At 34.4% G+C, this 27,632-nt stretch overlaps 1 non-coding gene and 1 pseudogene across 1 annotated transcript; both read left to right on the plus strand.

The window, feature by feature from the left end:
• Nucleotides 1-11,655: 11,655 nt before the first annotated feature.
• Nucleotides 11,656-11,762, plus strand: LOC148803008 (small nucleolar RNA R71). The gene has a single exon (XR_016081597.1). It is a non-coding gene; the product is annotated as a small nucleolar RNA R71 (small nucleolar RNA).
• Nucleotides 11,763-15,576: 3,814 nt separating this feature from the next.
• LOC148803009 (CBS domain-containing protein CBSX5-like) lies at nucleotides 15,577-25,550 on the plus strand (annotated as a pseudogene).
• Nucleotides 25,551-27,632: the final 2,082 nt, after the last annotated feature.

Genomic DNA, 27,632 nt, shown 5'->3' on the forward strand with positions numbered 1-27,632 from the left:
CATTATTGAAATTTCTAAAATATTAATGATTTATTCAATTTAATAATTTGTAAAATTATAATATATACTATTAATACATAATTTCGTTATTAATTTCGTAAAATGCAAAACAAATATTACTTCAAATATTATGAAATCTATTAAAATTATTTCTAAACTTTTTAATATTTTTTAAATTTATTACATAATGTTGTTATTTGAAATATTTAAGATTTAGTTATGTTAAATATTTCGTGAGTTAAATAATTAAATAATATGTAAAAACTTTTATCTAAATTTTATTTATTTTAAAGTTGTCATGTAATATTAAATATTTGTTATTTAATTATTTAGCTATTTTTAATATTTTGTTATTTTTAGTTTTTTAATATTTTGACAGTATTTAAAGTGAATTATCCATAAAATTATAATTTTTATTTTTAGTGCTTAATTTCATTATTATAAAAGCATTACATTATTAATAATATGAATATTAGTAAATATATCATAATTACTTTTTTGTGTTTTAATAAATATGTTAAAATTATTACTTAATTTTGTTTTATTATTTCAATAATTTAGGAGATCTAGGTGAAACGTGGGGGGAGTGGATAAATTGGAATTAGAGACAAATTAAAAAAAAAAGTCTACTAAATTAGAGATAATTTAGAAGAAGAATAGGAATTAAATATAATTTAGGAGAAAGTGGGGGATAGTGGTGCCACTTGGCTAGACATTAGAAAAGAAAATCTCTCTTTTTTTATCTATTGGTTGTTTTCAAAAATCATATGAATGAAATAAAAGCAAAAGTTCAAGAAAATGAGGGTAATTAAGAATAAAAATGATCAAAGGATATTTTAAGCGTTACTGACATGGTAAATTTAAATAAATAATTTTTAGTAGAGAGGGGGTAATAAAAAATTTATAATTTATTTTCTAATAAAAATTAATTAACAAATTAATTATATTTTATATTGCAATTTAAATTAATCAATAATTTTATGAAAATGTAATGAATTAGATTTTATTTCCCAATAGAAATCAATAAATAAATTGATAAAAAATTTAATGAACTTTTACTTTCTAATATAAATTAATCAAACATTTTCTAAATATTTTACCTAATTTTCTAGAAAAGTAATAACCTTCATTTATTAGTATCCTAAATTACACTCTTTATTTTCATGAATGTTATTTTCAATATAAAGTTGTTAATTTTCGGAAAATTTTAATAATTTATGTTTTATTTCCAATAAAAATTATTCAATAACTTATTTATCTTTTAATTTCCAGTATAACTTAATCAATAATATCCAGAATAAGTAATAAATAATTTTATGAAAATATAATAATTTTGAAAAATTATTTTCCTAACTTACTCATTTACTTTCCAAAATGTTATTTATATTATAAATTATTTAATTAAATTCTAAAAATTTAATAAGTTTCAATCAATTTCTAAAAATTCAAAAATTTATCCTTTACTTTTCAATAAACAATAATCAAGAAATTAATTACTTTTTATTTTCCAAAATAAGCTATTCACTAATGTTCTAAATATGTACTGAATAGTTTACTTTTATTTTCCAATCAAAATTAATTATCTTTTATTTTCTATTATAAATTAATCAATGATTTTCTATAATTAGTTTTCAAATTACAGTAATTTTATATTTAATTTCCGAATAAAAATTATTTGTACTTTTTTGAATAAATATTTATCTATCAATAATTTTCTGAAAATGAAATAATTTATCTTTTATTGACTATAATGGTTTGAATAAATTTCAATAATTTTACAATAAAAAATAATAATAAATAACCGAAAAATAATTATATTTATTTTATTCTTTGATATATATTAATCCAAATTTTCTAAAAAATGTAACAAATAAATTTCTGTAATTTATTAGTTTTCAATATTTATTTTTCCTATTACAATAATTTATCTTTTATTTTTCAATATAAATTTATTAATAATTTTATAAAAATGTAATAATTTATCAATAATTTTTTGAAAATGAAATAAATTATCTTATATTTTCAATAATTATTACAATAATTTTATGAAAATTTAATAATTCATAGTTTATTTTTCAATAAAAATTTATCAGTATTTTCTAAATACATAATAATTAACTTTTTAAAACTACGATAATTTTAAATTATCATTTTTGAAATCACACTGTTGTATGTTTTGTTTTCAATTATGAAAATTAATATTTTTTGTAAATTGGAATACATTTATTTTTTACTAGCAGGACCTGTGGGATGCATGGATTTTCTTAAGCAAAAGCTAAATAATAAAAAGGCATAAGAGTAGACAATTGTTTTATACTTCAAAATTTTAAATAATTAATAATTATTTATATTTTATATATTATGTATAATAATTTTTTGCAATGAAATAACAATAATTAATTTCAGCTATGTTTGTTCACCAAATTGATGAATTGACTAAACAAACCCAACTTGACCCAAGTTGGCCAACTTCGGTTCAACAACTTTCCAACAAGTCAACCAATTGAACCGTTCAAACCATCACCTGACCTTGATTCCGTGTTTGGTTCTATTGAAACCTACCCTCCGGTCAAAAACCGTTCGACCCAAATGATTCAACCGTTGACCCATTTGACTCGATCACTAGGTTATGGTTGCACATTTAATGTATGTGCAAACTTTTGGAGGCCATAACTTTGGACTGCAATGTCCAATTGAGGTGATATTTTCTTATTTTTTATTTTGGGTAACCTAACAAGATCTATGCATTCGAAGGTGCTATAGGTTCTTTGCCTCGCTATTTTCATGGAAAAAAAACCCTTTTTGGCCTTGAAATGAAATTATTAATGTTTTTTACAAATAAAAAAATTTAAAAGTGTAAATTACATGGACCACCCTATTGTACGGGGTTAGTGACAAAGACCCCCTACACGTTTTTTTGCGACAAAGGCCCCCTTGAACTTTTACTTTGCGACAAATGCCCCCCCTCCCCCCTCCACCCTCAACTATTAAATCAAGTAACGGAAGGCATTAAATTACCAAAATACCCCATTAATTTAAATTTTCTTTTTTTTGCCATTCTCTCTTAAAACCTAACTTGCTCAAAAGTAAATTTAATCGTAATGATCCATTCACCACAGACACAAGTTCTTGTGATATTTAGGGGATAAAGGTTTCTGTGGGTGTGATCGTATTGCCTAGATTTCCAAGTTCATAGGTCGTACTATCGAGGTGTAAAAGAGCTTCTGCTTGTTGTTCTTCAACTTTTCCATCACAACGATCAGAGGGCCCCCCATTCAGAAGCTCTCTGTTAGAATTCTTCATTTTCTTTCTCTGTACTCTAGAGTTTAGACCAAAGAGAGAGAAGAGGGTAGTTTGAGCAAAGTAAATGGGATGAAGATAATAACAGTAAAGGAGAAAAAGCTAAAATAAATTAGAAAGAGTAGTTTCGGCATTTAGAAAACTTTAAACAATAAAATTAGGATCTTTTTTCGAAAGTTAACTGACAGAACACTAATGGAGGGGGGTCTTTGTCGAATGGCCAAAGTTCAGGTGGGCCTTTGTTGTAAAAAGAAAAGTGCAAGGGGGTCTTTGTCACTGACCCCATAGTATAGGGGGTTGGTGTAATTTACCCAAATTAAAAACATAATTAGAACATAAATTAAATATAAAATAATACATATATTTTATGTAAAACATAATTATATACTATTTATTAATAAAATATGTATTTGCACACACAGAATGGTCTAACCCATTTGACCTAGATGGTTGAACCAGTGACCCATGACCTGAAGGCAAAAAGTGGTCAACCATATATAATGTGTGCTAATTAGAAGGAAGTAGAGATTAGTTAAGAGTCTAACAAAAAAAAACTTAGCTATTAGCAATATTTTAGGAATGAGGAGGGGTTTTAGGAATTAATAAATACATTTATTAAGTAATTTTGAAAAGTTAAAGTATAAAAGGAGGAGAGAAAATAAGAGTGGGAAAATGAGAGTTTAAGAGAAATAAATTAGGAATTTTGGCAGGTTCATGGAGAGGAGACGTAGACAACCATTAGAGCTTGATTGACAAAAATTCTAATGAATATTTTTTAGGATAAATTGCTAAAAGCTCCCCTGAAGCAAAAATGTCCAAAATACCCATGGAATTACTAGTAAGGTTGGTTTCTACAGAAAAACAAAATTTATAAAGAAACAGAAAAAAAAAAAGAATTTAAAGTTGTAATTTTACATTTGAGCGATTGATATGAAGGGAAAATTTTGAAATTAAATCAATTTTCAAAAAGAGATTGGAAGGGTTTGGGGTAGTGATTCATATGAAGAGAAAATTGAAAAATAAAAATTTTGGTCAAAATTAACTACATGAGTATTTTGGACATTTTCATGCCGTTTTTTTGAAGATTCTAACAAAGTGGGTCTACTTGCAACCATATTGAAACTTTAGGGGAGATGATTGCAATTACCAAACTTCAGTGGAGGTTTCAGCAACAATCAGGAACTTCATGGGAGATTTTAGGAATTTACCCTTTTTATAATTAAAAAACAACAATTAAATAGAGGAGAGAAAAATAAGCAATAAATGGGGGAGATTGTAGGGATGTGGAGGGTAAGGGTGAGAATGATATCATCTAATAAAAAGCCATTATTAGAATTCTTTCTTAGAAACATATGAATAACGGGATCGTCTCTCCTCGACTTATATACCCCTTAGGTGTCCTTCCATTCAAGTTAGGACACTTGTTCATTTACAAAATCTCAATTAAACAGATTGTAACAAAAAGAAATCCCATCTCTAAAAGGAAACTGAATATTGATTCTCTCACTATATCTCTCTATCCATTAAAACTTGTTCAACTTTATACAAATTTTATAAGATGAGTTATAATTTTATATATAATTTATATCAATATTAAGCTGAGTTGTTTGGTTAGTCTAGAAATGCAATTTGAATCGATTTTTAGAACATGTGTATTTTGTCCGAAGATCGAATCATGGTTAAATTAGTCAATCCGCCACCTAACTAAGATTTTTGGTCCATCCACTACCGAACTACATGGCTACTATAGAAACATTGACTTGGTTAATAACATTGTGATCTAGATAATTGAACCATGCATTAAATTATTTAGTCCACTTAGTTGAGTCCCAAGTTAGACATTATTACTTCTTTTCCCTAATTTTTATTTTATTCCTATCACTAATAAAAGTAATTATTACTTATAAAATACTTTTCAGTATCTTGAATATGTAATATTAGAGATTTACCAGATTATTTTATAAGTTTCTATGTTTCTAAAATTTTATGTATTTTTATTATTTAATTATCACCTCATGGATTGATCCATTTGACTTGGGCATTAAACTGTTAATGCAACACCTTGATGGGTAAAAACTGTTTTGCTTTAGTAGAAATAAATCTTATTTTTCACATTTATTTTTGTTCAATATGTTGAATATGTAATATTAAAGATGTATCCAAAATATTAGACTCATTTGACATCATTGATTAACTCATTTGACCAAAAAATTAGACTATTGACCTACCATCTATAGATGCAAATGATTTTTTTTCATTCAGTTTTAAAATTTACACTTAATTTACATCATTAATAAAAATAATTCTTATTTATCACACTTATTTTTGTTTAATAAAATTAATATATAGTATTAGAAATGATCTGAAAGTTGTAATATATATTTGTTTGTATTTTTCATCTCCTTTTTTTGTTATTTTGAATTTTTTAACTATGACATACCAATTTCAGCCTAATGGTTGAACTGCTATATTGCCACATAGATAGGAAAATGGTTCATTTTTTATTGGTTTTAACTTTACATTTCACTTCATTAAAGAAGATACTTCCTATTTATCATACTCATTTTTGTTTAGGGTGGTAAATTGCAAATAAGTAGCATGTACTTTGGGGTAGTCTCACTTCAGGCATGAATATTCAAATGAGAGAGTAGGTTAAGATGGTCTGCTCATGTGCATAAAAGACCTACAACATCTCCAGTTAGAAGAAATGATCTGTTACAAGTGGAAAGATAGAAAGCTTGGGATAGACCAAAGAGGACATGGGTAGTTGTAAGAAATGATTTAAGAACTAATAATTTAATAATGTATATGGTTATAAACAGAACAAACTAGAGAAAAAAAAAAGATTCGTCTAGCCAACCCCAGATATTTGGGATAAGTCTTGGATGATTATAATGATGATGACCCCATTAGTTGTGGAAGTCGATGCAAGTCCTCCACTTCTTTCCTATAATTGATCCTAGAGTCAATTGAGGTTAAATCTTGCTTGAAGTTTATTTGTTGTTGTATAAAAGTAAGAAGCTAGTGTCTAGGTAGCAATGTTCACTCACTCTTTGGATCATATATATGATCAACATATATAGCCTCCTCCAAATACCTAGGATCCTTCATATAGTTGGGGAAGGCATTGGAAGAAGTCAAGCATGCCAACGAATGTGCAATCGATGCAACAATCATAGCCAAAACCCAGTGATCGATCAATTGAGGAATCCAATGTCACAGAATGTAACTGTATTTTCTTCTCTCACCTTTTTTTCCAAAGACCATATCCTAGGTAAGTTTTTTCAATTGAATCCATTTAATTAATTTTCTAAGCTATCTCATCACTGTCGTAAATGTTAAATAGATGCAAGAATAAGTGAGGTTAGCATTTTATAGTGTTTTGTGAAGTAAGTTTACGACACTTCTTATCTAGTGATCCTTATCGATTATAGATGAGAGCTCCGGTAAGCTCATGGTTGGCTCAAAAAATGGAGTTTCCACCCATTTTTTGAAGGAAATGGGCCCTCATTTTTAAAATTGGAAAATTTGATTTAAGTCTTTGATAGTGACTCCGTTCTCCATGGAAAAGGCACACAACTGAGAGGGAAGGTATCAACCCAATATGGGTGTTGTTCAGTCTCAAATTCTAGCGAAACATGAATTAATAGGATTGCTCAAAGCTCCTAAAATCTGGTGAAAACTGATAGCTATAAATATATAACCCTAGCAAGTGTACTAGTTATCGAATAGTATAATAATATCGTTCCCATGGGGATTTAACAAAATAAGTATTAGAATCACAGTCTTCCCTAATTATTTGGATAGTCAAAATTTAGATTTAAGGAAACAAGAACTACTGAAAAATAGAAAAAAGAAAATAAAAACAAGGGTGATCACCAATCGAATATGCAAATGATGGAATCGCTAGGACTTTTGGTCCACCTAACCAATGCAATGAATATTGATGGGTCCAATTATCCAAGACTAATTGTTATTCCCATAAGTTAAGATTTTCACAAATTTATTTAATATTCTCTCTCGAGATATACTAAACCTACGCCCATCAGGTAACCCTTCGATCTCTCGAGTAGAGCTCTCAAGATGGAAGTGCATTAAATCCAAGAAAATCATTAAATTCAGATGAATCATGTATATATATCTCTATATACCATTCAATTCACACTATGAATTATTCTATCAATTATGTGAATTCCTCTCTCAATTCATTCACATAACCCAAATCAATTAAGAGGTGGCCAAGCTCTTAATTGCATTAAGCACAATAATTCATAGACTATATGGAAATCACAATCTTGGATAAATCAAGAAGATAAAAATATATTCATTAACATGGTTAGGCTTTCCATAGCCCTAGCAAGAAACAAATCAGTTCATGATAGAAGAATTAAAACAAACAAAGGGGAAGAAAAAACTCTTGAATTCGCCCATGGTGCTGAGATCTCCTCTTCTTGAAGTTTCTTGGATTCTTGAACCTTTCTTGAACCCTTCTTAACTGATTGCTCTTTGCTTCTTGATTCAGATCAGAAGTTGAATGATTGAATAATTCAGTGATCAAGTGATCAAGTGATACCTAAAGCTGGTCTGCCCCCTCATTTATATAGATTAAAGGGGAGGGGGTGGTCTCCTACTTTCTCTTGAAGTTGATGTTTACAAGAAATAGAAAGTCTTATCCTAATTCTAATCCTATTTCTTTATCTCTTGAACTCAATCCTTTTATCACTCTAAGATTACATCATGAATTTAAATCTAGAAGGATTCTTCTTATTTTCTTGTTCTTGGATTCGTAATAGACCTCATCTGTGAATTGGGCTTCAGTCAGGCTTTTCTGCGAGTTGGGCTTCAGTTGCGGATTGGGCCTTCCTATGAATTTGCCGCGACTTTGGGCCCGGAATTGACTTCGATGCAGGCCGAATCTGCGAAAGTCCAAAACATGAAAGTTGTTTTTTTTTTCTCTTATCTTTCCAGTGGATCTTGAATCAGCCCATTCGGAGTTCGGAGACGTGAGTTAGGTCCAGATCACTGAACGATGTCGAAACTGTGAAAAATCATCCGATTTGTCTTTCTTTGCTCTTGATGCCTTCTTTCATACCCTGGACCAAAATACAAGAGATATGAGTCCAATTAGATGCTAATTTATTATAAAAGATAGAATAATTGAGGATAAAAATATGATAAATTCTACTCTCATCAAATCCCCCACACTTAAACTCTTGCCCGTCCTCGGGCAAGACAAAACTCAAAACAAAATTAAAACAATAGCAGACTAACTAAAAGATTTGTTTTGGATTTCTCTCAACAGGGTATTTGTCCTCTCGTAGGCCTTGATCAGTATCCATGCTTCTTCCCTTCGTTCACTTCTTTTCCTTTTTAACTTGTCCAAGAATAATCTTAAATCGCCAATCCTCATGTCCCCAAGTGAGATCGACAATCAAGGGAAGCAGGCATCTCTTTGCATTAATAATTTAGGGCTAGAGTAAGCCCTCTTTGTTTTCATAATCACATGTGGCAAGATTCAAAAAATACCCTCCCATGATTCTTCAGAACGAAACAACGAATGTTATTACCATAAGCTTGCTCATGTATCATATCTCCACCACTTATCATGAGTGCAATGCATCAAAAGGTGAATTAGGGTTTGGGATCTAGGGATGAGTGCATTTTATGCTCTATCTCACCCTTTTATTCTTTTAGTGTGAGTGCATTTTATGCTCCATCTCACACTAGCTCTTTTTTCTCTCGGTGTGAGTGCATTTTATGCTCCATCTCACACGAGTTTTTTTTTTTCAAATTTTTTTTTTGGATAACACATTCCAATACATGAACTCATTATCGTGGTCTCAACATGCCTAACAAAACAAGTTCTAGAATAATCAAACCCTGTTTGTCCGTTAGAAACCAAATGCTCACAAGGGTCAACTCTGTATTGCATTTTGCCCGTTGATCATTCAAACTACTGAGATGCCTTACCTAGTTAGAAATTTCAGCTAGATTTGCCTGCATCCTTTCTTGTCTATCCTACCTAAGCACATGTTTCAAGGTGGTTTGCAATCATTCAAAAACAAGTCTCTAAGGAGCAGAAATTTCAAAAGGAAAGGTAAAAAATGATGATCAAAGCATGCTAGAGTTCGAAAATTTTATCAACCCCTTACTCCTCCCCCACACTTAAGATATACATTGTCCTCAATGTATGCAATATGCATAATACAAAAAGAGAGAGAGATTGAAGAGGACTTCCCTGAATGTCTCGTTGAGATCTTGCAGATGTGAGATACAAAAAAGAGAAAAACATACTCATAAGAAATAAAACTGAATCAAACAAAGAAACTTAATGGGTTGCCTCCCACAAGCGCTTGCTTTAAGTCATGAGCTTGACTTTCACCTTTCCTTCATGGCAGTTTTAAGGAGAGAATGGACCCATGGTGGATGGGTTGTTCTCCTTCGATGAAATGTTTCCACCGCTATCCATTTACCTTGAATGTACTCTCATCATCATTATGTATTTCAATCGCTCCATGAGGGAATACTTTAGCCCCTTTAAAGGGTCCACCCCACTTGGTTTTTAACTTCTGATGTTTCCCCCTTTCATCCTTCATAGGTGGGTTTAAACCTGGAATAGGGACCTGCACAATAGATGGGAGGGGTTTTGTGTGAGATGGATGTAAAGATGCATTATGAATTGTAATTTCAAAAGAATCTGGCTCAGAAGTCAAATTTCGCAATTCTGATTTCAGTACAAACTTCTGATCTACTTTTTGCAATTGATTAGGACTATTGTTAAGTGCAACTTTTAGCGTGTCTTCTGATTTAGATGTGTCTACTTCGGCTACACCAACATCAATGCTATCGATTGCATAAATTTCATGTTCAATTGTGTTGGGATGTTCCATGGTTTTAAATACATTGAACACCACTTCTTCACCATTGATTCTAAGGGTAAGTAGACCTTTTCGCACATCAATTAAAGCATCACCAGTAGCAAGAAAAGGTCTCCCTAGAATCAACGGCATTGTCCTATCTTCCTCCATATCCAACACAACGAAATCAGCAGGAATAATAAAATTGCCCACTTTGACCAAAACATATTCTACTATTCCCCTAGGATATTTAATGCTTCTATCAGCTAATTGCAGGATAATAGTTGTAGATGTTAGTTCATGCAATCCAAGTTTTTCAAAAATATAATAAGGTATTAAATTTATACTAGCACCTAAATCACATAAAGCTTTTTCAAATTCAGTATTCCCTATGGTGCAAGGTATAGAAAAACTCCTTGGATCCTTAAGCTTTGGGGGCAATTTCTTTTGAAGAATTGTTGAACATTCTTCGTTTAGTTTTACCATCTCACCATCCTCTCACTTTCTTTTGTTGGACATTACCTCTTTCAAGAATTTGGCATACTTCGGCATCTATGACAAAACATCAAGAAGAGGAAGGTTAATATGAATCTTTTTGAAAACTTCTAAAAATTTTTCAAATTGCTTATCTAATTTAGCCTTCAAGACTCTTCTTAGGTAGGGAATAGGAAGTTTAATTTCATGTAAATTCAGTTTAGGGGTACTTCCCTCATTCTCCTTTTGTAGATCGGCCACTTCAGCTTCCTTGTCGTTTCTTTGAATTTCGCCAACTTTTTTCCCACTTCTTAAAGTTATGGCGTTTACTTGCTCTCTGGGGTTCCTTTTTGTGTTGCTGGGTAGTCTTCCCTCTTTCCTTTCTAATAACATGCTTACAACCTGCCCCATTTGAGCTTCTAAGTTCTTAATTGCTGTTTCATGGCTTTGGAATTTTGCTTCAGCAGTGTTGATGAACTTAGAAATCATCTCCTCCAGATTGCTCTTTTTCTCTTGTGGGGGCGGTTGTGGTTGGAATCCCATGGGTGCCTTTTGATGATTGTTGCTCCAAGAGAAGTTGGGATGACTCCTTCACCCTGGGTTGTATGTATTGGAGTATGGGTTGAAGTTTGACCTGCCAGCATGAGAGATAAAATTAGCATTCTCATGGGAAATAAAAGGACTATTTAATTGACAATCAGAATTAGTATGTCCTATTTGACCACATAAATCACATGAGATGCTAGATGGTGTATTAATGGTTGCAATATTAAAAGCATCAAACTTCTTATTCAGACTAGCAAGTTGCGTAGATATGGCTACAAGGGAATCGAAATGGTGTACTCCCCTCTGATTGGTTTGATCATTGCTCCATTGGTAGCTGTTTGACACCATCTCTTCTATTAGGTCATAAGCTTCCTCCGGTGTTTTCCTCATGATCGTACCACCTACGGCTGCATCAATAATAGATCGATTAGAGGGGTTAATACCATTGTAAAAAGTTTGAATCTGTCGCCAAGTTGGTATCCCATGGTGAGGACACTTCCTAAGCATTTCCTTGAATCGTTCCCATGCTTCATACAAGGACTCCCTCTCAAATTGAGCAAAAGTTGTAATATCATTAATTAATTTTGCTGTTTTGGAGGGTGGGAAATATTTAGCCAAAAATTTCTGGGTTAAATCATTCCAAATGGTGATGCTTCCTGCAGGGAGTGAGTTAAGCCAATCTTTAGCTCTATCATGCAATGAAAAAGGAAATAATCTTAACCTAATTTTATCATCACTAACTCCATTGTGTTTAAATGTATCACATATTTCAAGGAAGTTAACGATATGTGCATTAGGGTCATCACTTGGTAACCCACTAAACTGAATACTAGTTTGGATCATTTGAATTATTGCAGGCTTTATTTCAAAATTATTGGCATGGATGGTAGGCTTGCAAATGCTGGATGTCACCCCACCAATGTTTGGACAAGCATAATCCAAGAGGGTGCGATTTCCTTCTGCCATCTCTACTTCTATCTCTATGGCTGGTTCGCAAATAACAACCTCTTCTCTTGCTTTTCCTTTGTTGGCCCTTTGCAACAAACGAAGGGTCCTTTCAATCTCAGGATCGAATTCTGCCAATCCTTCCTGTCTAGTGCGTGTCATGCACTAGTAATTCTGAACTAACAAGAATTCGAACAAACAAATAAAATTAATAACAGAAATAAAAAGAAATAGGAAAATAGAATAATAATAAAAATAATAACAGAAAAAAGTCCAAATTAATTAAGGTTAACAAATTCTAATATTATTTTAGGATTAAATTCCTGTCAACGGCGCCAAAAACATGATAGCTATAAATATATAACCCTAGCAAGTGTACTAGTTATCAAGTAGTATAATAATATCGTTCCCACGGGGATTTAACAAAATAAGTATTAGAATCATAGTCTTCCCTAATTATTTGGACAGTCGAAATTTAGATTTAAGGAAACAAGAACTACTGAAAATAGAAAAAAGAAAATAAAAACAAGGGTGATCACTAATCGAATATGCAAATGATGGAATCGCTAGGACTTTTGGTCCACCTAACCAATGCAATGAATATTGATGGGTCCAATTATCCAAGACTAATTGTCATTCCCATAAGTTAAGATTTTCACAAATTTATTTAATATTCTCTCTCGAGATATACTAAACCTACGCCCATCAAGTAACCCTTCGATCTCTCGAGTAGAGCTCTCAAGATGGAAGTACATTAAGTCCAAGAAAACCATTAAATTCAAATGAATCATGTATATATATCTCTATATACCATTCAATTCACAGTATGAATTATTCTATCAATTATGTGAATTCCTCTCTCAATTCATTCACATAACCCAAATCAATTAAGAGGTGGCCAAGCTCTTAATTGCATTAAGCACAATAATTCATAGATTATATGGAAATCACAATCTTGGATAAATCAAGAAGATAAAAATATATTCATTAACATGGTTAGGCTTTCCATAGCCCTAGCAAGAAACAAATTAGTTCATGATGGAAGAATTAAAACAAACAAAGGGGAAGAAAAAACTCTTGAATTCGCCCATGGTGCTGAGATCTCCTCTTCTTGAAGTTTCTTGGATTCTTGAACCTTTCTTGAACCCTTCTTAACTGATTGCTCATTGCTTCTTGATTCAGATCAGAAGTTGAATGATTAAATAATTCAGTGATCAAGTGATCAAGTGATCAAGTGATACCTAAAGCTGGTCCGCCCCCTCCTTTATATAAATTAAAGGGGAGGGGGTGGTCTCCTACTTTCTCTTGAAGTTGATGTTTACAAGAAATAGAAAGTCCTGTCCTAATTCTAATCCTATCTCTTTATCTCTTGAACTCAATCCTTTTATCACTCTAAGATTACATCATGAATTTAAATCTAGAAGGATTCTTCTTATTTTCTTGTTCTTGGATTCGTAATAGACCTCCTCTGCGAATTGGTCTTCAGCCAGGCTTTTCTGCGAGTTGGGCTTCAGTTGCGGATTGGGCCTTCCTGTGAATTTGCCGCGACTTCGGGCCCGGAATTGACTTTGATGCAGGCTGAATCTGCGAAAGTCCAAAACATAAAAGTTGTTTTTTTTTTTCTCTTATCTTTCCAGTGGATCTTGAATCAGCCCATTCGGAGTTCGGAGACGCGAGTTAGGCCCAGATCACTGAACGATGTCGAAACTGTGAAAAATCATCCGATTTGTCTTTCTTTGCTCTTGATGCCTTCTTTCATACCCTGGACCAAAATACAAGAGATATGAGTCCAATTAGATGCTAATTTAGTATAAAAAACAGAATAAATTGGGCTAAAAATATGATAAATTCTACTCTCATCAAAAACATTCCCAAATTTGCCCAAAATTTGGGTCCCAACGATTGGAAGAGGGAAGGTATTAGGCACCCCTTTCTCCAAGTTGCTTTATCAACCCAATATGGGTGTTGTTTAGGCTCAAATTCTAGTGAAACGTGAATTAATAGGATTGCTCAAAGCTCCTAAAATCTAGTGAAAACATTCCCAAATTCGCCCAAAATTGATTTGAGGTAATGTTATCGGATCTTAGGTACTGGTTTCCTTAAGACCCTCGCCTCTCTACCTCTTTTTCTCAATTAAGAGGAAGTTGAGAATGCAAATTTCTCATGGTTTTAGGACTTTAAGCAATTCGAAACTAAACTAAAAGCAAAGAGATAGTGGAATGAGAAATTTACCTCTCATGTGTGACCTTGAAACAAACTTTCCAACAACTAGAAAGACTTCAAACAAAGCTTGAGCAAATTATAGGGTTGGGCTGAGCATTTCTAGTGTTATGTCTGAAAAAGAGGGGAAACAAATTTCAAGCTTAAGCTTGGCTTCAAGGATTTTGAGATTTCAAGTAAAATGGGTGTATTACTAAAGTTGGAAAAACTGCCCCCCCCCCCCCTCAAGCTTAAGTTAGGCCTCTATTTAGAGAGAAAAAAGGAGGAGAAAGGGTCTAAAACTTGTCCAACTATAGTGCCTGAGACTCAACAACGATTTTTCACACAAATAGGCAAAGATTAATCAAAGAAACAAATGCCCAATCAGGCTTTCCTATTTGGTGAAATACTTTCTTCGATTTAGGGGTGGTTTTCACGGGTTTTGTGCATCCAATGGGAGCTTGGGGCATGCCTGTCATGGCAGTATCGTAATTGAGGCTAGGGGTGTCAATTGGATTGGATATGGTCCAATCTGATCTAGTCCATTGTGAATCCATTATAAATGGACTAGGTCCAATCCAATCTAATGAATGCTTTGGACTAATTTGGACCGGTCCAATTCATTGTTTGGATTGTCCAATCTATTCAAATTCATTTTGATTTAGATTGGTTTCAACCTAAACCTGGTCCATTGACAGATATTCTTATCCTATATCCATGGGCCAGATACTGGCTTAATCCAATCCAATCTAATAAATATTTTGGACCGGATTGGTTTAATCCAATATGTCTTGTTGGTCCATCCAATCTGTCTAAATTGATTTTGGATTGGATGGGGTCCAATCCAAAACCGGTCCATTGACACCCTTAATTGAGGTTGTTGATGGCAGAAAATGTAAATTTGATGAATTTTAAAACATTATTTTGTCTTTTCTTGGTTTTGAGTAGGGATATCTTAGGGTTTTTAGGCTTTTTTGGGTCTATTAGGTTATATTTCATTGGTCCAAGTGTTCTAATGGGTCAAGAATGAATCAGATTAAGGAGATTTGAGGTTTTCTAGGTTTCCAAATACAATGGTAAGGTCTGATTGGTCATGAAGTTGGGATGACGGATGGTAAGCTCTAATTAAGGATATTTGTTGAAATAGGATCTAGGCTTGATGAAAGGGGTCAAATAGGGGAATTTTGAGCTACAATTTGGTAGGTAGGAATGGATTAGGGTGAGGAGTCAAGTGGATGGTTCTGATTTGAGAAAAATGTGGTCAATCTTGGTAATCAATCAGGGTCATCAGAATGGGATCTTGATGCTTTTACGGTTGGTTGTCATATTTTTGTGTTGGGATTTGCTAGTTTATTGTTTCCTATTGATCTTGAGGTGATGAATATGTTGGATTTGATTTAGGAGGAGTTAAAATAAGAATATCACATAGATCGAAGCTGTTAGAAAGGAAGTTGGCATGATGAACAGTAGCCCTTTGGAGTTTAGTCATGAAAATTGACTAAACTAGGTTATAATTTTCTAAGTCTAGGAATGATGTCTAATCAAATGTTGATGTTGATCTAAAGATTCTTATTTGTCCCATGGATTGTGTCAAATGAGGGAATTTTAGGGTTTTGGAAAGTCTTAAGTTAATCAAGTTGTTTTTCTGAATTTTTGGGGTCTAAGAGGAGGGTACAAAAAGGTAGGGTGAAGGGACCGAGCAAAAATTGGGTGCTGACAATAGATAATTTCAAATCTATTTTTTTGGTAGTAAATTAGGATTTGCCAACTAGCTAGTAATTAGTAGTCTCTTGGTTTCTTATTGAATGTGCATCATCGACAATTACGATTTCTTTCATTCTTTTTCTCTTTATGTCTTGAAGAGGTTTCATTCAGTTATATAGTCACTCGATATTGTTGGACAATTTTTGTATGACCTTAGCTTCAATTAGTTTTGATGTACTTTTGATATTTAATGTAAATAAATGAAGTACATGTTTGATTCATGTTGTGTGGTATACTTCTGTGTAAGACCTTAAAACTGGACACTTAATGAGGCTTGTGTGGGTTTTAAATGTTCACAGCCGTTGGATAAGTCTAGGGAGATTTATCCTACCTAGGCTGACACTGGTGTGCTGCCAACTGTTGGGGTGGCTTGTCTCAGCCGCCAGGGTGAGACCCAAGGTACACGTAGTGTAGGATTACTTGAACCCTTGAACTGGACCAGATTTCCAGTACTGCCTTGGACCTTGGAGATTAATGGGCAAAACTAGAAAGTTACACCTGACCCCTAGACCCGATTATGGTACTGCACTAGGTGTCGGATTGGGTTGTCTTTGATATGCCAATCAGTGAGATCCTAAGAGGGGTCAAAACCTGGGTATGTTGGGATGGTCTGAGAATTCATCTGAGTGGGTGATCATAGTGACGGGATCAGCCCCTTTGTCGGACAAAGGTAATGATCGGGGATGCACTCTCTCTAATGGAAACCAAACTTCCGGTAGTTGATTTCAATTGTTGGAATTTTGTTTTGCAAAATTTATATATATGATATATATTTAAGTATAGTTTCAAAATGTTTGCAAATGGTTTTAATTCCTGGGATCCATGTGAGTAGATAGTGTAGCATTATTCCTTGCAACCAAGGGAGAGGTCTTCTCTTGTCGGGCAGTGCTTTATCATTATGGGATGAGAGGTTAAGTGTAAGGCCATTTGGGCTGATACCTGATGGGCTAATCTTGCACCTGCTCACAGTCCTTGGGTTTTTATAAAATGGCTTGGCCTAGGGATCACTTAGTATAAGTGTTAGGGCCATAGGGTCCATATGATGGGCTCAAGGGGTTCACTGGGCTCACCAGTTAATTTGGCTGGCCTTGTAACAGAGGCTGGGCCGAACCCATGAGGCTGGTGTGTAAATCAATGCTTGGGTCCCACGCCATACAAAGAAGCCAACTGGGCAGCAGTTTGGAAGACTATTGAGCACATAACCTTATTGGGCCTAAAGCCCATTTTGAACTGGGCTGATATGATCAGTCATTATTAAGGGGCAGATCTGAGATTAGGATGAGCCCAAAAGCTTATCTAATCTGCAGATAGGATTAAGAAGAGTCATAATCCAAATACAGATTTGGATAAGGGCAACTCCTGATATGATCAGGAAATCTTTTCTTAATCATTAAGCAATTGGAGGAAACCCTATTCGAATAACAAGAATTTGAACTCTAAGAAAAGAAGAACACACCTTGCAGTTTTGTGAGATAGGATCTCAAAAACCCTAGAGAAGAAAAGCAGTTCGCCACCTTCTTCTCCAGTCTCCTCTTGTTGTAGCCGCCACCATATGTCACAGCTCGTTTTCTCTGTCAGAGAAAGATCAAGAAAAGTTCTTGATATCAGTCTTTCTTGAAAGACTGATTCGGTTTGGTGCTCATTGTCATCCAAAGGATTCTTGTGAAGGATTCAGTGTGTAGGATGTACCCTGCTGGTTCTATTCCACAGTTGCTGTGTCATCTTTAGCAGGAGCAGATGTTGGTTCCTTCTTTGGGCATGAACACCAACTTTGGGAGATATTGTTTCTCTAGGTCAGGTATAATTACTCCCTTCACTTTTGGTTCAGATCTGGTTCGGTTCTGGTTCAAGTAGGATCCTTGAATCTTGATTCTAAAATTAGAGAATGTGATTCCCAGTTAAAAGGTAGGTAGAAAATTTTTGAAATTCGCCCACCCATTCCGCAACTGTTTTGGCGTCCATATGATGGATTCTACCATCCCTTTTAGATATTTCCTTTCTTTTCTTTTACTCATCATTAATTTCTTCTTCCCTTAGTTATCTTTTCGTACATTAGAATCATCATGTTCACATGCCATTATCGGCTGCTAGCTAGGAAAGTGTTTAACTCCATCATCCATGAAAAAGTTTAGATGCGTTGCATGTTTTTTAGTCTTACATACTACAAGTAGGACCCACTTTGAGATGTACCTAATCCCACCATTTCTCCTTTCTAAAGACTATTGATGAGGCCCATGGTATTCACCTTAACATCTCAAGCATTTACATTAATCTTAGTTAAATTAGCTTTCTTTCTTTCTCATTTCTTTTGTAGTTAATCGTGCATTAGTAAAGAAGTTCAATAATCTCATTCAAACCATCTCTGTCTGACATATCTTGTTTCTTGCATTTAATTTTTATCGACCTAATGCTCCATCAATTAGGAGTAGATTTTGGGAAGAGCTGGATTCCTTAAATGAACATGATGAGTTTCCCTAGTGCGTGGGAGGAGACTTCAATGTCATGAGATTCAGTCAGGAGCACTCCAATGGGAAGAGGGTAAATAGAAGTATGAGGGAGTTCTCCAACTTCATTTCCAGATGCAGGCTACACGACCTCCCCCTAAGGAATGGTAATTTTACCTGGTCGAACGTTCAGGAGAATGCGTTAAGTTGTAGGCTTGACAAATTTTTAATTACTTCAGATTGGGAAGCCCAATACCCCCTGACCTTTCAGGAGATCCACTCCCGTTGTACTTCCGATCACTGGCCTATCACCCTAAGTACAGATTTGGAGGTTAGAGGGAAAACCCCTTTTAGGCTGGAAAAATTTTGGACAGAAATTGCAACCAACTTTAAATTTTGCTTCTAAAACCCTGTTTTCATAGTTTTTTTACCCTCCCAACTTTAAATTGCAACCATAGGATTCTAGTACTTCTCTATCCTATTTTAGTCTCTCCATACTTTCCATCTCATCCTAGAGGAATTGATTTGTGTGTTTGAATGCTTGTTGGGGAAAAAAGTAAGATTTGAACTAAGACTTCGTATTTTCCACATGTGGTTTTGTATTTTCCATGTAAGGTCTACAATTGAGCAGGCCTAAACTCCAACATAGCCAAAAGTTTATTCCATTGTAATTTGATTTTAGCCTAGCCCCTAGAAATTGCAACACCAACTGAAGCAGTTGCATGACATACCTATAAATGCCATATTTGAGAGGGAGAAACCCCTTCAATCTGTTGCTTCTTTCCATTTTCTACAATTTTTATATTTTTCTGAAATATTTGATATTTTCTTGTAAATTTTATATTTTCTATAATTTTTACTAATTTTGAGATTTTTGTTGTTTCAATATTTTTTTTGGATTGGATCATCTTTTTGCATTAAAATGGATCAAATTGGACCCTTTGTCCAATTTATTTGGATTGAAATGGGTTTTGACTGCCCATCATCATTGGGTACACATTGGATTGGGTCGGGTTGGGGCACAACCTATTCAATTGACCCCCCTATATTACAGAAATGAATGTCTTGAAGCTTAGAGCAGCATATATTGAAAAGGTGTTTTCATTTTCTTTTGGTTGCATGACTATATTAATAGGTGAAGAAAGATATTGCAATCCACTTTAGTTTTTCCTAGAGGTGCAAATCAAGTACCCAATTTTAACAATTTTCCAATCTGAGCCCACGCAAGTTGCACTTCTAGTTTTTTCCACTACAAGTGGGTTAACTCCACTTATAGGTCCCTCTTTAGTTCATTATATGGAGGCCACTATACAAATCCTTTTTCTTCATTTCACTCTTTCAAAGGCTCTCTCTATCAAAACAGTAGAAAATAAAAAATTAAATCATAAATTCTTTTTCCTCGTATCTTTTTACTCCCTCAAAAAAAGGGTAAAATACAAAAACCTCCCCTGAACTTTCTAACAATCATAAAAACCTCCGCTATAGTTTTACTTTAGCAAAAACCTCTCCGCTATTTTTAAACAATTTGACAAAAACCTCCCTTCCATCAATAATCATGACGAAATACATTAAACTGATGTTCAAATATTTTCCAAATATCTATTTTACCCTTTTGTAAATTAATTTTGCATATGTTTTTATTAAAATACACCTATCGACATATTGTCATCTTTCCCTTTCCCACCGACATACACCTGTCCACATATTATCTAACAGTTGGAGTCCTGACCTCTGCATTGGAAAACCGGCGCTGAGGTCTCTCTCAATCTCTACCACCATAGGTGACGTGTTGTCGGTGCTCAAGAGTTCAGGACTATCTCAGCCTATGGAGCTGCAATCACTCATCAAAGCCCAAGGTTGACTTCGAATATTGTCAATGTGTCAGGAAGATTTGCATGGTTGATGTTATCTTCTTTCTTTGTAAAGAGGAGAACCTTTCGTGTCCTTTTGCGCTTAAATCCCCGATCTCTGTTCTTCCCAAGGCCGTAGGGATTGTGAGGCATGTTGAGCCACATTTCAGGTTAAGATAAAAAGAAATCATTAGCCTCTGTTCAGATTTGAATATATATTTTTCCATGTCGAGAAATTTGCAAGGTGTACTTCTTTGATTGATTGCTTTTTTGCAACTTAAAATATATATTTTTTTTTCATGAAAACCCTCTGCCAATGGCCATTGCTTTTCAACTAAAATTTCCTTTGTTTTCCCTTCAGTTCCGGATTGCTTCATGAATTTTGTTCTACCATTTTATTGATCTTATCATATCAAAATTTGTCACTTATCATAAATGCAGATACGTCCATTTCTTGGGATTTATTTCCAATTAAACATCTCATTTTTTGTTTACTTTTACTATCAAACTTGTAAAAAATTCCAAATAAAATAGTCAGGCAATTAATTTTTGTTTCTCAGTTTTTTCTCATTTTTCAGCTTGTTAGATGTGATTCATCTCATTCTCGAAGGATCCTGGAATCTAATCATTCCAATACAAAGAAGCATCAACAATAATTCAAGCTAAAAGCTCCTGTAGAAATCTTCGTTCGGTCCTGCACTCCACAACGACCGGGAGTTCTGCTGGCATATTTAGGAGGACGTGATTCGGTTCCTCTAGCTCCATCAGTCTCTTCTCACCCATCGTGGCATTGTCCGTCGAATCTCTAAGCGTCATCAGCACTGATGTTCTGGCCATTGGATACCACGACCCGAGCTACTATGCTATGGACTTGAACTCTAGTTCCCTGTCTCTACAGACATCCATGGCCGTGGTGGATGACAATAGGAAAGGGAAAGATGACAATATGTCGACAAGAGTATTTTAATAAAAACAGATGCAAATTAATTTGTAAAAATTATTTGGGAAGATTTGATCATCGGTTTAACATTTTCCATCATGATCATTGATGGAAGGGAGGTTTTTGTCAAAATTTTTTAAAAATAGCATGTAGGTTTTTGCTAAAATAAAACTATGGGGGAAATTTTTATGATTGTCAAAAAGTTTAGGGGAGGTTTTTGTATTTTACCCAAAATAATAAAGAAACTATCTAGACAATCCACATATAGCTCACTCCTCCCAATTCACTTTTGGCTAGTCTATTTCTTGTTTGGAAAACTCTTACCAAACTATTGGTTCTCCACGGATATACTATTTTATTTTTCTCTATTAATCAGCATAAGTGTATATGTAATTACTTTATGGTTTTATGTATGTAGAAGACGTGGAGGTTTTTGTTCGATGCACCACTATGCATGAAATATTAGTTAATACGATTAAGCTCTGGTTTGCAAATATCTGATATTGATGTTTTATGCTCTTCGTGGATAAGATTCATCTTGCATAGTCTTGAGTTTTAGGAATCCCACCCCTTCCCTTTAAATAAAGGTTGCTTTCTTCCTTAAAGAAAAGTAGAGGAAATGAAAATTTCTACATTTCACATGTTTATTTCTTTAATTTACAAAGGTACTGATGATTTTTTGATAAACCATCCATATCATTATGAAAAACACAATTTTTTGACTAATGATTAGGGGGTGTCTGCCCTTTATCATAAAATGGAATTTGTGCAAACCACTCCTCTTTCACAAGTTTTTCCTTTCCTTCGTTTATTTATTGTTTATTTCCCTATATAACATCTGATCAAAATATTTTGGCCACCATTTGGTGCTACTTCCAATTGAACTTATTCATTTTTAGCTGATATATTTTTCTTTTTGTCATTCAAACCCTCATGCCTACGGATTTGAAATTCTGGAAAATTCTTGCTCTTTGTTTCTTCCAATAGCTAATGCAGAAGTTGGTATTATGAAGATGTGTATGCCACTCCTATTATCTGCTTCTAGAATCATTCATTTTGAAATATGTAAAGGCTAGGCAATTCAAGTAAACCTTTCTCTACTTGAGTGGTTGAGGTTTATTTCTCTTCCTTCCTTCCTTCCTTATTCTATAAATTGCTTTTTGGTGCAAGTTGGTGATTTTGTAGCAAGGCTTGATCTGGATACCTTAAAAGAATCTATTTGCTAGAAACTTCCATGCAACAGTAATATAAGCTATGTATCATTTGAATCTAGGGTCTCCTCTTTGATTACAGAATCTAGGGTGTCAAAACTTGATCGATTTAAATTTAACATTTGACCTTGAATTTATTCAAACTTCTACTTAACCGTGAACATAACTAAAATTTGGATATGGGAATTATATTTTCTTACCTTATACGGCCATAGTCTGTTAGATAGTTTTGTATGCCCTTAACTCCAATTGGTTTGATGTACTTATGACATTTATTGTAAATGAATAAAGTGCATATTTGATTCATGTCATGTGGTGTATTTTTGTGTAATACCCTTAAAACCGGACACTTATGAGACTTGTGTTAGTTTATAACGTTCACAGCCAGTGGGTTGGTCTGGGGAGACCTATCCTGATAAAGCTGACACTAATGTGCCGCCAAGTCGGTTGGGGTGGCCTGTCTCTGCCACCAAGGTGAGACCCGAGGTACATGTAGTGTGGGATCAGCTTAAGACCTTGAACCGGATCAGAATTCCAGTATTGCCCTGGACCTTGGCGATTAATGGGCAAAACTGGAATGTTACACCTGACCCCTAGACTCGATTATGGTACCGCACTAGGTGGCGGATTGGGCCATCTTTGATATGCCAATCAGTGAGATCCTTAGAGGGGGTCAAAAACTGCCGACAGTTGATTTCAATCATTGAAATTTTGTTTTGCAAAATATATTTATACGATATATATATGTTTCCAAAACTGTTTGCAAAAGGTTTTAATCCCCGGGGTCCATGTAAGAGGAGAGTGCAGCATTGTACCTTGTAGTTGGGGGAGAGGTCCTCCCTTGTTAGGCAGTGTTTGATCATTATCGGTTGAGAGGTTAAGTGTAAGGCCATTGAGGGTTAAACCTGATGGGCTAATCTTGCATCTGCCCACAGTCCTTGGGTGTTACAAGGTGGCTTGGCCCAAGGACCACTTAGTGTAAGTGTTGGGCCTATAGAGTCCATATGATGGGCTCAAGGGGTTCATTGGGCTTTCCAGTGAATTTGGCTAGGCCTTGTGATAGAGGCTGGGCCGAACCCTTGTGGCTGATGTGTAGATCAACGTTTGGGTTCCACGCCATACAGAGAAAGCCTAACTAGGCAGCAATTTGGAAGGTTTCAGTGAGCACATACATTTAATGGGCCAAAAGCCCAATACGAGCTGGGCTAATTAAATTAGCTTGAATGGGGCAAATCTAAGATATGGACCAGCCTTAAAGGATAAGGGAAAAGTCCCTATCCACTCAATAAGAGTCCAAATTTGAATATGATTCAAAACTGGAAAATCCTAATCAGATTAGGAGGGTTGATCATGATCTACAGATTAGATAAGGACTCTACCTTATCACTTAAGGGGATTAACATCTCCTAATGGGATTAGGAGCTGATCCCTTTAGGATTATAAAAGGAGGAGGGGGTGGCAGCCTCAAAACACACTCATCCAAGATATAGATACAACTTAGAAGAGAGAAATCAGCTTAAGTGAAACTATGTCAATTTCTCTCTGTTGCCTCCTTCCTGTCGCCGCCGCCATTAGCAGTTCGTCTCCACTCACGTGGGAGTCATCAAGAAGCGTTCTTGGTTTTAGTTCTTTGTGAAAGAAGTTGTGCTCACCTGTCGTCCAGTGGGTTCTTGCGAAGGATCCAGTTCTTGTGAAGAACGTTGTTGATTCTGCTCCGTCCTACACTGCGCCATCTTCAGTGGGAGCAGTCTTTGGTGACTTTTCTGGGCGTGAACACCTTCATTGGGGGGATACTAATTCTCCGTATCAGGTATTTCCCTCTCCTGCTGTTTTGTTTCAGATCTGGTTCGGTTCTTGATTCAAGATTGATCCTTGAAAATTAGTTTTCTAAAATAGGGAATGTGATTCCCAGTTGTATGAAGGAAAGAAATTTTTGAAATTCGCCCATTCTATTCTGCATTATCCCGGTGTCCATACGATGGATCTTTCCATTCCTTCATAGTCTCCATGGTCTAGGAGAGAGAAGAATTTTTCCATAAAGAGTTGACTTAGAAGGTCCAATGTGTAATGAAGACAAATACTGATCTCAAGTGTCCATTTGTTTTAGATTTTTCTAAATACTGACATGAGTCTTTTCTGATGTTGGATTATTACTTTTCTTCATTTGAGGCCATTCAAGTGCATTACACCTGTCTTGGCACATGGAACCAATCCTGCAAGTGCATCTATGTGTGGAATGAAAATTGATGCTATTGGAACTGATGCCAAGGGAAATATCAACATTAAGGAATTGAGAAGGTTGCTAAAGCAAATAGAAAACCTATCTGCTCTTATGGTATGGATAGTTCACAATAGTTGCACTTTGATTTGGTTGTTTAATTTACTATGAACATGAAGCTGATAAAATTTGCAAAACAAGTGCACTTTCTCTATTGATATAGATCGTCGAATCTTTTGGTAACATATCCATCAACTCATGGAGTCTATGAAGAAGGTATCAATGAGACATGCAAGAAAATTCATGACAATGGCTGGTATAATTCATTCCTGAATACTTGACATTGCTCTATGTTGGTTTTGTTCTACCTGCCAATGCTGGCATATAACTGGTTACCATGAATGCTACTTCTTTACTCATACAACTGAGTTGGAATATTAGTACCAGTTATCTAAATTTTTAACTAAAGAGTAAGTTTTTCCTCTTCCTCTTATTTCAAGTGGTAGTTGTTGATGCTTGATCTCATGAAAGACATGGATATCAGTGTGGCAACAATATTTTCTTTTCCTCTGTTTGTTACATTAGGTTCAAAAAGTGAAAAGACACATTGCTTCTTTGTTCAATTGATTTATCTTTATATTTTTGAGCTTGATTTTCCATACACAGAAATGTTTGATTTTTTCAAATTTTTGAAACAAAATCCTTATTCCCAATTTGCAGTAACCTGGCAAGGATAGAGATAAGTGCACAGAAACAAGCAAAATCAGGCACTAAAAATGTTGGATGGTATGAGAAATTATGAGAATACTTACTCCTTTTAGTTATTCCAGAACTAGACAAAAGGCACCAATGGTTCACTAATGTCACAATACTTTGACATGATTTGATGCAACGAGCTTCATTTGCAAAAGTTATCTCTATAGGATTCACACAAAACATCATTCACCATCTTCCAGGTACCTTCGAGCTCTTATATACACAAAAAAACTAGCAATACGTAATAATTGTAGGTCATCAGTTTGGTGTTCTTAATGACTATAAATTGAGAAAATTTCTTATCTGACTATGATTATTTATGTGTGTTCATAGGATGCTTGGACAACATTAACCTCCCAGAATGTCTTATTTGGCTAGGAAAGGCTTAAGGTCACTCTGTATCTTCATTTTTGTTGTCAAGAATGCTTGAGAACTCAAACACCAAGGCAAATGCTTGGATTATAACTTCTACAACAAACTATCTAGAACAGTCTATGAGATAAAAGTATATTTATCAACTCAAGTGATTTGCAATGTGCTTGGTGGTTTCATTGGGAACCTACATTCTCTTGTGTTGATGTTTCAATAAGATGTGATGAGATTTCAATGAACAAGACATCAATGGAGATGGAAGTGAGTAATAAGTTGCAACATGTTCAAAATATATGCATTATTTTTGGACATTTTCTTTTCTTGAGCGATTACTTGATCTCCTATTCTGCAATACTTCGAAGATGCAAAACATTTGTCTTCTCTAATAGTTTATATGTTATGATTTTCAGGTTTAACAACTACACCAAGTTGATTTGCATTGGAAGATGTGCTACATTATTCAAGAAATTGATTTTTTTAGTACTTGTAATTTTTATATATCAATTTGATAGTGTATTTGAACAATTTGTTTTGGATATTATAATAATTAATCTTTAAATTAATAGATTGAGTTTTAAATTGCAACTTTTATTTAAGTTGTTTGAGTTTTCATGTATCAATTGTCAAGAGTGTATTAAGCAAGTATTGAAGTCATGGATCAATAAAGTGCAAGTACAAAAATGATGAAATTAACCTACCATAAAAAAAAAAACTAGATCTAAACCGATAGTCACCCAACTATCGGCTTAACCATAAATAGGGCCTAAATGGCGATCAAACATGATCTAAACTGGTGGTTCAGACTAGGGATCTTTGGTTTCTAAGCTGGTATTTGAACAATTCGTGAAAAGCTCAATTCATTGCCACCCCTAGTTCAGGCCACCGCTTGAAGAAGTAGGCCATCGTTTGGCAAAACCTAAGCCAGCGGTCTTTGGTTTCTAAGCCGGCAGTGTAAACCACCAATACAGATCAAACAATCTTATGATTTTAACTTGTGTCGGCATTGAGAACTGCCAGCCAAATTCAAAACAAGCTGGTGGTCTACTTTTATTTGTACCAGCGGTTTGCAATGTCAGTATCTATAATACATTTCAAAAATATTTATTTTTTTACTTTTCCTGGCTGTTTTTGACCGCCGATATAATAAAGGATATGCTAGCAATTCTGACAAACCACAAGCAATACTTAATTTAATAAACCAAATTGACGCCACCTACATCGGCGGTTTTGTATATATTTCTCAACGGTCATGATTTTCCCCGATAGTGGCTATACCGGAATAGAAAGACTGCTGGTAGACTGCTGGTATAGGTCAATGCCGGCGGTCCTAGACTTCTGACAAAAGCCTATTTTTTTTGTAGTGGTAATAGGAGCCTAGTATTTTTTTTTCCTTTGAGGTTGGGTGATGTAAGTGCATGGGTGTAGGGAAGCCTATTTCGTGAGAAGGCCTTGGGAGCTTAACCTAATCAAAACTCTTGGGGACTTATTTGGAAGAAAAAGTTAAATGATATGGGGCTGAAATCAATCTTAATTCTAACATAAAAAGGGGAATGGAGAGGGGAAAGGAATAAGGAGATAGTAAGTAGGGGGCGTGGTAGGGAAATAATTAATAAGGTAGTTATTATTTAGGATTTCCCAAAAAACAAAAAGCAAATAAAATGGAAAAATTAAAAAGAAAAAGAAAAAGAAAAAGAAAAAGGCAAGAAGTAAAGGATTAGAAGGGTTCAAGGGGGAGAGCCAAACCTAAGCCCAAGCC

Source organism: Nelumbo nucifera, chromosome 1 (genome assembly GCF_055504915.1).
Source record: "Nelumbo nucifera cultivar China Antique chromosome 1, China Antique-T2T, whole genome shotgun sequence".
NCBI lineage: Eukaryota > Viridiplantae > Streptophyta > Magnoliopsida > Proteales > Nelumbonaceae > Nelumbo > Nelumbo nucifera.